This window comes from Tupaia chinensis, unplaced genomic scaffold (genome assembly GCF_000334495.1).
Source record: "Tupaia chinensis unplaced genomic scaffold, TupChi_1.0 Scaffold000503_1, whole genome shotgun sequence".
Lineage (NCBI taxonomy): Eukaryota > Metazoa > Chordata > Mammalia > Scandentia > Tupaiidae > Tupaia > Tupaia belangeri.
This window is the reverse complement of record NW_006160015.1, coordinates 1,204,545-1,216,077: the sequence shown is the minus strand read 5'-3', so window position 1 is coordinate 1,216,077 and position 11,533 is coordinate 1,204,545. Positions and strand designations below refer to the sequence as shown.

At 43.6% G+C, this 11,533-nt stretch overlaps 1 long non-coding RNA gene across 4 annotated transcripts; it reads left to right on the top strand.

Annotated features, from left to right (window-relative positions):
• Positions 1 to 310: 310 nt before the first annotated feature.
• LOC114009271 (uncharacterized) lies at positions 311 to 7,222 on the top strand. 4 transcript variants are annotated; one of them, XR_003550723.1, is made up of 6 exons: positions 311 to 508; positions 981 to 1,141; positions 4,015 to 4,107; positions 4,723 to 4,776; positions 6,171 to 6,305; positions 6,435 to 7,222. It is a non-coding gene; the product is annotated as an uncharacterized LOC114009271 (long non-coding RNA). The 4 variants fall into 4 exon arrangements; XR_003550722.1 differs by lacking the exon at positions 4,723 to 4,776; XR_003550720.1 differs by lacking the exons at positions 4,015 to 4,107; positions 4,723 to 4,776.
• The last annotated feature ends 4,311 nt before the right edge of the window (positions 7,223 to 11,533 follow it).

Below are 11,533 nucleotides of genomic sequence, written 5' to 3'. Positions count from 1 at the left end.
TAAAAATAGTGGGTGATTGTCAACCTGGTCAGGTCGTAACTCTAATTACAGCTGCTGTTCTAGGTAGACTCCTTTCCTAGAGGGAAGCAGTGCAGCCTCTGGTACCCGACGTGTAGCCAGTGAGCTGGAGACTTCTTTCCTCCAACTCAAAAAACAGTCCACATGAAAGATGGTTGGCTCTTATCTGACAAAAACACAGCCTCCCTTCAAAGTTGTCATGTGAGATGACAAATTTTCTGGTGCTATGCCTCAACTTAATTTGCAGAGGCTTTTACTGTCTCCGTATTACACAAGGTGTCAGTCTGGCCCACTGCATTGACAACATCATGCTGACAGGACAGGAAGAAATAGACTTTGCCCAGAATGCTTGTATCAGAGAGATTATTCCCTGTGTTATCAGCTACACAGGGAAGATCTGAATGAGTTGATGGGAAATGCTCCTCCTGGGTGAACATTTGACTGATACAAGCCTATGATCATCCACTTCACCTCGAAGGCATGGTCTGAGGTAAGAGTATATGCCATTTCCCTCCCTCCCCCTCTCCCTCCCCCTCTTCCTTCTCTCCCTCATCTCTTTCTTTTTGCTTCTATGTATTCTCTCTCTTTCTCTCTCATTTTTTCTATCATGGCTGAAGCGCGAGCCAGATGATAGGAATTAATGTCTGGAAGACATATAACAAATTATAGGGAAGAGATATATGGGTGGACGGATGAATTTTTTGGCAAAGTAGTGAGACATCTTTTTGTTCCACTGGAAGTCCGTAGCTGATGAAGATATTTCCAAATCAGGTATTCTCACAGCGCTTTACTCAGCTCCTTCAAAGGCTTGCTCAGTGAGTTTGTAAGCAAAGTGACGAAGGTACCAGGGGTGGAAGCAGATACCATAACACAGATCTTTCCTCTCTAAGCTGGCCCGGCTGCTGTGCAACTTGCCCACAGCAGCATTCAACCCTGGAACCTCAACAACGTTCTCTGCTTAGGGGAGTCATCCAGCGACCTTGTGGCATGTTAGTACTATGGACCCTTCATCACGGCCGGAGCAGCAACTTGTGCTCAGTGGAACACATGCCTTCCAGATTTGGATTTGATTTCCCATGCACTGTGCTTTTGCTTGTCCCTGCTACTAAATGTCTTACTGGAGGTAATGTTTTTCATTCAAAATTGATTCTGAGCAAGACGCTCATTGATAGTAATAGAAGCAATGCAAAAAACAGTTGCCTTTTGGATTTACTGATTCTACCATGGACTCCATCACCACAGAGTAGTGCACTAAAAACTCAGTTATGGGGCCAGTAGCCCAGCACAGTGGTTAAGTGCTGTGCAGAGAAAGCTGGATCCCACATGCACATGGTTGTCTGGTTAAAATCCTAGCTGGTGTGTGTGTGTGTGTGTGTGTATGCCTAAAATTCTGGTAGAATGGGAAAACCGAGGAAAAAAAATTGTGGCATTACCACGTCCCATGGGGGAGAGGTGCTTTCTCTTTCTTTCTCTCTTTCTGGCAAGTGCACATAGCCTCTGGCAAAAAATAAATAAGAAAGAAAGAAGAAAACTCAGTTACGTCCTCAGTTAGAGGACACCTTCCCTGGCTCTGTTGCATTTAACCAGGTGTGTGAGCACTGGGCAGCAAAGCCTTTATATCAGTTTCACTAGATTAGGTCTAACTGTCCCGGATCCTGACACCTCACTACATGTGTTTTTCCAGTTTCACTTCACTATCACCCAAGGTTTTGTTTTTTTTTGTTGCTGTGTTTTTTGTTTTGTTTTGTTTTGTTTTTTAGAAGTTTTTACTGTAGGGAGCGTGCACTCGCCAGAAAGACAGAGAGAGACAGAGAGAAAGAAAGAGAGAAATCACCTTCCGAGGGTGATGGCCACACAGTAATCCCTTCTCCTCCATTTTCCCCTCAGGATTTTGGGCATGAATGCACACATGCCCGGCGTGAGATTAAGCCACCAGATCTGGGACTCAAACCGCGGTTCACTACATGGGAGTCCAGCAACATAGCCATTACGCCAACTGCTGGTCCCAGCATTTTGTTTTTTAACTTGCTCATTTTATGTCTTCCTGGAAAGAGGGACTCCATGTATGTTTTTAATCAAAGAGTGACTCCATGTATGTTTTTAATCTCCTGCCCACCCTATTTTGAGAACTGCTGCTTTTTCTAGGCTCCCGGACTATAAGAGAATACATTTTTATGTAGTCGGCTGTTATACACCACACTGTTCATGGTGCTTTGTATGCCAGGCCTGGGAAACGAATACAGTCATATACATTCATTCATTCCAGAAATATTTACTGAGCACTTACTACAGCCAAACCCCTTAAATACAGTGGTGGGTACAAAAATGAAGAAGACAAGCAGGATCTCTGCTCGGACAGTTTCTATGTGAGTAGAGAGAAACAGATACAAACAAGCCAACAGACGCTAACATCAGACATAAGGTGCTCTAGGAAATAAATACAATGGGGGCAGGAGAGCGTGTTAGCTTCCCAGGGCTGACAGCAAAGCACCGCAGGCTGAAAAGGGACAGACAATGAGTTTCTCACAGTTCTGAAGGCTGTCAGTCTAAAGCCAAGGTTTTAGGGAAGAATTCTGTCTCTTCCCACTCTCCCCCCCAACTTTTAAGCAAAGTTTATTTACTTATCTCTTCGATGAGAGAGAGAGAGAGAGAGAGAGACAGACAGACATGGGTACTCCCACAGGGTCTTCATGCTCCAGCCTCAGCTAACCCAGATCATGGGCACACGTGTACACACCCGGCACGTACAGGGTGGCCTCAGGATGCAAACCTAGGACCTCCCAATGTGGGTCCTCATTGCAGAGCATTTTGTTACCATTGTGCCACCAGCTGGTCCTGTGTCATCCTAACTTCTGTGGTTGCTGGCACTCTTGGAATTCCTCCCAACTTCTGTCTCCATGTGCACATGGTCATCTGTCTCTGTCTCTCTCTATAGGAACACCAGTCATTGGATTTAGGGCTATCCTTATCATATTAACTTGATTATGTCTAAATGACCCTGTTTCCAAGTAAGCTTGCAAACACAGGTACAGGGTAGAAGACTGGGACCTCAATATATACTTCTGAGGACATAATTCAACTCACAACAGGTAGTCAATAGGCTCATGACACCTGTGATTACGATAGGTAAACTAAGAACCAAACAATAAGCCATGCTTACAACTCTGCTGTAACTTAGAAACCAATCTAACAGTTCCTGTAAACAAATGTCCGGTGTGAACTAAAATATTTTCACCGATGAAATGAACCTTGTATAATTGGCATGCTGGGTGCTAGGAGTTGGTGAATCAGTGGTATTCAAGATATGTAGAGGGATCAGCAAATGACGTAATGGTTACATTGCTGGACTCCTACAGAGTTGACTATGGATTGAGTCCTGGACCCAGCGGTTCAAAACTCATGTTGGGAGTGTATGCATATCCAAGATCCCGAGAAGAGAATGCAGGAGAAGGGAATGCAGCATGGTCATTCTCCCTGGGGGGTGATTTCTTGTTTTTTGTCTCTCTGGTAAGCACACACACCCTATAGCAAAACTCTCTCCAAAAAAAATGATATGTAGATAAACTAAAATAATCTAAATATAATCATGAAGAGACAGAAAGCGAGAAATCACCCCCCAGGGGGGATGGTCACACCGCAATCCCTTCTCCTCCATTCTCCTCTCGGGATCTTGGGCATGCACGCACACGCGCCTGGCGTGAGTTTTAAGCCACCTGGTCCGGGATGCGAATGGCGGTCGACTACGTGGGAGTCCAGCGACATAGCCATTACGCTAACTGCTGGTTCCCCAGGTTCATCTTTAAATCCAGAGATCAGAGCACCTACAACTACAGAGAGCTGGGATTTCATGGAGTTTATAGAACAGTGTACGTGAACTGCTTTTATACTTGCTTGTTCATAAATGTCTGCCTAATAAGCGACTCCGCGTGGGGCAGAATTCTGTTTAACCCAATAATGACATTGCAGGGGAGTAGTTAACTCTTCTCTACCTCCTAGTTCTTGGCAGCTACAGAATCGACCAAAGAATCGAATGGCTGTGCACAAGAATTCTGCCTTATCCTGCTCTCGGTCCCGGGAGAACATTGAAAGGTGTGGAGGTTGGGGGCTGGCAGGTGGCATGGTGGTTAAGGCTGCTGGATTCCCACATGGCTGACCATGGTTCAAGACCTGGACCTGGCAGCTTGCTTTCTTACTTTCCCTCTCTCTCTCTCACTCTGTCCCTCTCTGGTCAAATTAAAATAAATAGATAAAGTTCAATAAAAATAATTCTTGAAAGAAAGAAAGAAAGAAAGAAAGAAAGAAAGAAAGAAAGAAAGAAAGAAAGAAAGAAAGAAGAAAGAAAGAAAGAAAGAAAGAAAGAAAGAAAGAAAGAAAGTAAGAAAGAAAGAAAGGAAGGTGCGGAGGTTGCACCCTGGCTGCTCAGTCACCAGACTCTGACCACAGTCTCCATGCCCTTATCTGGGCTAGGTTCTGACCATTGCTTCTGACCTCACTCTAGACCAGACATTTCTGCTTCTCTCCAGGGTCTGATTTGATGCCCCAGGTTTGCACTCTCCCTTCTTTTCGGTGTCCCTCCTGATGTTGCCTCCTGGCATGTCCTTGTTTCCTGTGGATGCCTGTGAGGTTCAGTCCTGTCCACTAGTAGCTCTGCCCAGGTCCCAGCTGGGAAGAGTATCCCAGCTTCTCTTCTATTTTTTCCCACAGAGTCACAGGAAACCTTCAAGTCAGTCTGTACCTGAGTTCTACTTCACGCTCACAGTGGGTATAGTTTGTCTTCCCTATCTATAGTTTCAGTTACCTGAATTTCAGTACAACAAGATATTTCAAGAGAGACCATAGTTACATAACTTTCATTACATTGAGGACTAAACTCTGGCCATGTGTTGTTTGCTGTAAAATTCCATTCTCAGAAGCCTAGAGAAAGCCACACCTACCTGCCATCAATCTTACCGAGTAGGCCATCTCATCTCCGTACTTGTGACCTACTTCTCAAATTCTCACTCTGGTATGATGTCCCATGACAATTAGTAAAACTCTTATCTATGTTAAGGTTAAGCTTCAACCTTTTTTTCTGCTGACTCAAGTTTTTTTTTTTTTTTTTGAGAGATATTTTGTTATAGGATGCATGTGCTTGCCAAAAAGACAGAGAGAGACAGAGAGACAGAAAGGAGAAATCAGCCCCCCCCCAGGGGGGATGGCCACACCGCAATCCCTTCTCCTCTATTCTTCTCTCAGGATCTTGGGCACGCACGCACACATACCTGGTGTGAGTTTAAGTTGCCAGGTCCAGGACTTGAACCGCAGTTGACTACTTGGGAGTCCAGCGATATAGCCATTATGCCATTTGTTGGTCCCACTGCTGACTCAAGTTTTAAACAAAGCCTTTGAACATGCCTTTGTACAGTTTGGTTTGTGGCACTTGGGCCAGTGGACTTGGTCTGAGTTCAGTAACACCTGCACCAGCACACTAAGATCTGAACGGTTATGGTCCAGAATGGGCCAAGGCCTCCCTTCAGGAACTACAAGACTATATAAAGCTTTCTCCTTGGGGCCAGTTCTGTGGTTTGGTAGTTAAGGCTGCCAGATCCCACACAGTAAACCTTGCAGTTTGAATCCGGATCCCAGCAACCTGAGAAACACACTGGTTATGTGCGCCTGTGTGCCCAGAATCCTGATGGAGAAATGGAGGAGAGAGCTTGTGGTGAGAGGGCCTGCTGGGGGTGCACATATCCTCTGGCAATTAAAAAAAATTAGACCAAAAACCATGCTTGTAGCTCTGAAGCTCACCACATTTGGAATTTGGAACCAAATAGTCTGAAATTCCAGCAAAGTGGCTAATCCAGCCAAACTGACTTTGTGTTTCCCTTTGAAAATTCAAAGGTAAGGATGACTTAGCAAAAACAAAAACAGGACTTTTTTTTTTTTTTATAACAGTGATTGGGATTTATTTACTTATAGTGCATTTACAGAGTTCAATGTCCTCTACGAAATACCAGCAGAAAGCTGGCACCTTTCAGAGAAGGTTATTTAAAATACAAGGAGTCTTCAAAATTTTATGAAGATACATATTCTGAAAAGACTGTGCATGGATTAAAAAGTTATTGCAACCAAATAAACCTGTCTTTTGATTTCATTTTCCCTTGAACTTTCAGATTACACTTGTATATCGATGGGACCTGAGTTCACATGTGTAGATGGAGACGGAAGGTGGAAATAACTTTGCTAAGACGCAGGCAAAGCTACGGTGCCGGCTGTGTAAACTGAATTCACTCGTGCCTGAAACACAGGTGGGTGGACCCATGTTTCTAAAGGGGCCAACGAGAGGTCCTCAAGGCTGGGGATGACCTTGCGCTGGGACCTTAGGAAACTCATGAGAGCCACAGAGTAAAAGCTGATTTCTCCTGTTGTTTGGAAAGTTTGCTTAGTCCGGCCTCCTCCCTGACGGAAGTTGAAAGACCTGCTGCATTTGCTTTCCACGACTGCCTGTTTTCATCCTGGTAAATTAAGGACAACCCCAGAAGTGACAACACTTTACAAGAAGGCAATTTAAGGAAGGCTGGAGGGACTGGCCCACGTTTCGCCTGGGTGACATGGAGGCCTTTATGCAATTATTGGTTGTAATTAGGGTCCCAAAGAGACTGACCACCGTGTGTCCCACCTGAGCATTGAGCATGTCCTAGAATTCTAGGTAGTGCTGGAGCTGCGGATTTCCGTTTGCAGTTAAATTGCTAGAAGGTGCAGTTGTCATTTGGATGTCTCAGTTCATACCATCAGAAGAATGTTGGGCATTTCTCTTGCTGTTGTAGGCATCCCAAGCCCCTGAACTGGTTTTCCTACCATTAAATTGGAAGCCATTCTTGACAAGAAAAGTAGAGAGACTGCTCTCTGCTTTTCTTTCTAAGATTACAAAGTAATTATCTTTGACACATACCTCTCCCATCTCTCAATCGAGTCAAGATCACAGTTTATTTCTCCTTTGTAAATCACTACATCGAACTCTTTCTCCAGGCCCTCATATTTCCTTTTATCCTTAACTCCTGAGTAGCCACCTAAAATGTCACATTAGGAGCATATTGAGATAAACAGGAAATGGAAGAGTCAGTCCCCGTGATCAAGTTGTCACCCCACTATATTCTGAGCAACATGTAAAGATGGGAAAACCTGGATCGCTTTGGTTTTAATAAAAGGGGGAATTCTAAATGTGTTGGTTGGAAAGTTTCTATTTTTGCTTGACTGGATTTTATTTTTCCTATGATTCAAGTCAGTCTGTACCTGAGTTCTACTTCACGCTCACAGTGGGTATAGTTTGTCTTCCCTATCTATAGTTTCAGTTACCTGAATTTCAGTACAACAAGATATTTCAAGAGAGACCATAGTTACATAACTTTCATTACATTGAGGACTAAACTCTGGCCATGTGTTGTTTGCTGTAAAATTCCATTCTCAGAAGCCTAGAGAAAGCCACACCTACCTGCCATCAATCTTACCGAGTAGGCCATCTCATCTCCGTACTTGTGACCTACTTCTCAAATTCTCACTCTGGTATGATGTCCCATGACAATTAGTAAAACTCTTATCTATGTTAAGGTTAAGATTCAACCTTTTTTTCTGCTGACTCAAGTTTTTTTTTTTTTTTTTTTTAGAGATTTTTTTTTTTGGGGTGGTTTGTTTTTGCACTTGCCAAAAAGACAGAGAGAGACAGAGAGACAGAAAGGAGAAATCAGCCCCCCCCCAGGGGGGATGGCCACACCGCAATCCCTTCTCCTCTATTCTTCTCTCAGGATCTTGGGCACGCACGCACACATACCTGGTGTGAGTTTAAGTTGCCAGGTCCAGGACTTGAACCGCAGTTGACTACTTGGGAGTCCAGCGATATAGCCATTATGCCATTTGTTGGTCCCACTGCTGACTCAAGTTTTAAACAAAGCCTTTGAACATGCCTTTGTACAGTTTGGTTTGTGGCACTTGGGCCAGTGGACTTGGTCTGAGTTCAGTAACACCTGCACCAGCACACTAAGATCTGAACGGTTATGGTCCAGAATGGGCCAAGGCCTCCCTTCAGGAACTACAAGACTATATAAAGCTTTCTCCTTGGGGCCAGTTCTGTGGTTTGGTAGTTAAGGCTGCCAGATCCCACACAGTAAACCTTGCAGTTTGAATCCGGATCCCAGCAACCTGAGAAACACACTGGTTATGTGCGCCTGTGTGCCCAGAATCCTGATGGAGAAATGGAGGAGAGAGCTTGTGGTGAGAGGGCCTGCTGGGGGTGCACATATCCTCTGGCAATTAAAAAAAATTAGACCAAAAACCATGCTTGTAGCTCTGAAGCTCACCACATTTGGAATTTGGAACCAAATAGTCTGAAATTCCAGCAAAGTGGCTAATCCAGCCAAACTGACTTTGTGTTTCCCTTTGAAAATTCAAAGGTAAGGATGACTTAGCAAAAACAAAAACAGGACTTTTTTTTTTTTTTATAACAGTGATTGGGATTTATTTACTTATAGTGCATTTACAGAGTTCAATGTCCTCTACGAAATACCAGCAGAAAGCTGGCACCTTTCAGAGAAGGTTATTTAAAATACAAGGAGTCTTCAAAATTTTATGAAGATACATATTCTGAAAAGACTGTGCATGGATTAAAAAGTTATTGCAACCAAATAAACCTGTCTTTTGATTTCATTTTCCCTTGAACTTTCAGATTACACTTGTATATCGATGGGACCTGAGTTCACATGTGTAGATGGAGACGGAAGGTGGAAATAACTTTGCTAAGACGCAGGCAAAGCTACGGTGCCGGCTGTGTAAACTGAATTCACTCGTGCCTGAAACACAGGTGGGTGGACCCATGTTTCTAAAGGGGCCAACGAGAGGTCCTCAAGGCTGGGGATGACCTTGCGCTGGGACCTTAGGAAACTCATGAGAGCCACAGAGTAAAAGCTGATTTCTCCTGTTGTTTGGAAAGTTTGCTTAGTCCGGCCTCCTCCCTGACGGAAGTTGAAAGACCTGCTGCATTTGCTTTCCACGACTGCCTGTTTTCATCCTGGTAAATTAAGGACAACCCCAGAAGTGACAACACTTTACAAGAAGGCAATTTAAGGAAGGCTGGAGGGACTGGCCCACGTTTCGCCTGGGTGACATGGAGGCCTTTATGCAATTATTGGTTGTAATTAGGGTCCCAAAGAGACTGACCACCGTGTGTCCCACCTGAGCATTGAGCATGTCCTAGAATTCTAGGTAGTGCTGGAGCTGCGGATTTCCGTTTGCAGTTAAATTGCTAGAAGGTGCAGTTGTCATTTGGATGTCTCAGTTCATACCATCAGAAGAATGTTGGGCATTTCTCTTGCTGTTGTAGGCATCCCAAGCCCCTGAACTGGTTTTACTACCATTAAATTGGAAGCCATTCTTGACAAGAAAAGTAGAGAGACTGCTCTCTGCTTTTCTTTCTAAGATTACAAAGTAATTATCTTTGACACATACCTCTCCCATCTCTCAATCGAGTCAAGATCACAGTTTATTTCTCCTTTGTAAATCACTACATCGAACTCTTTCTCCAGGCCCTCATATTTCCTTTTATCCTTAACTCCTGAGTAGCCACCTAAAATGTCACATTAGGAGCATATTGAGATAAACAGGAAATGGAAGAGTCAGTCCCCGTGATCAAGTTGTCACCCCACTATATTCTGAGCAACATGTAAAGATGGGAAAACCTGGATCGCTTTGGTTTTAATAAAAGGGGGAATTCTAAATGTGTTGGTTGGAAAGTTTCTATTTTTGCTTGACTGGATTTTATTTTTCCTATGATTGGTATTTTACTAAATTGCTACCTGTTATTCCCAAGCTTTTTATCAAGGAAAGTACCCCTCCCAAATGAACCAACAAAGATCACCCAAAAGCCTTGTGTGTACAACTTGCTGTATTTCAGACAATGATCTAAATGCTTACCAAACTTAGCGCATGCCATAAAAATGGTTCATAACCTAAAATTTTAAAAAATGCCTTTTTCCATACGCACTCAACACTCTTGACACCAAATGTATGGAGGTTTACTCCCACACCACCCAGCTCTCCAGCGTACACGAGCATAATTGATTCCATCATTGGCGATTGGTGATATTGCTCTGGGCCCAGCAGAAGTGAACTGGTTCCCCAACACCTGGTGACAATTTAACCTCTCTTTGAGAAGAACAGCTTACTTTATCCCAAATCAAAGGACAAGCCAAATAAAACAAAAACAATTTCCAAATAAATTGGTTTATTGCAAAACACATGCACAAACACATAAGCAAGGAAATAAGCAAAAAATAAAAAAGGTCAAATAGATTTAAAAAAAAAAACAACAAAGGCCAGTAGATAGTGTGGTAGTTAAGGTGCTGAGTCATGTAGGGCCAACTGCATGGTTCAAGTCCCTGACCCAGTGACTTGAATAACATGCTAGGATTGTGGGTGTGCACGCCCAAAATCCCAAGAGGAGAATGTAGGAGAGGGACTGCTGCATATGGCCAATCTCCTTTGGGAGCTGATTTCTCATTTTCTTTCAGTCTCTCTGTTTCTCTCTGGTAAGCATATGCGCCCTATAGCAAAAACAAAAACAAGAACAAACACAAAAACACAAACATAAACACAAACAAACCAAAAACAGTGAAGGGAAGGAAAATCACATGAATATAAAGTGCTAATAATGATCGAAACATCATGCATCTGTGGAAGAAGCTTTCATGTGATCCCGGAAACCACCCTCCTCAACATGGCACTCACTCACATGGGTCTGAGATTCCTCGAGGTCATCAACAGTAAAGTCAAGGGGATTTTTACCCAGGCAGAGTACCTGGTACTGGTGCCATTTTAGATGAATACTCTCAAAGAGCTGAGTCACAGCAAGATGTGCCTCAATTTTCATTTTTAAAAAGAATTATTTTATTTTTATTACTTTTTGACTTGACCAGAGAAAGAGAAAGAAAGTGAGAAAGCAAGCTGCCAGGTCCAGGACTCAAATTGCAGTCAGTCATGTGGGAGTCCAGAGCCTTAACCACCACAGCACCTGCCAGCTCCTCAAATGACATTTTAAAAGAAGTAGTACTTAGAGTCTCAATGACATGTTATCTCAGATGGCAAGTTTGGAGGGCAAAGTCCCAAATGCTAATTACTTTATTTGCATACCAACACACAGCTGTCAAAGTAGCCATCAGCCAGGCTATTGGCTCAGTTACAACTAGTGCAACAAGGTAAAATTCTTCTTTTTTTATTTTTATTTTTTGGATAGGTTTTTGCTGTAGGGTGCTTGCCAGAAAGACAGAAAAAGAGAAATCACCCCCTGGGGGGATAGCCACACCACAATCCCTTCTCCTCCATTCTCCTCTCGGGATCTTGGGCACACATGAACACGCGCCCGGCGTGAGTTTTAAGCCACTGGGCCCGGGATGCGAACCGTGTTCGACTACGTGGGAGTCCAGTGACATAGCCATTATGCTAACTGCTGGCTCCCCACAAGGTAAAATTCTTAACAGGTGGAGTCAGT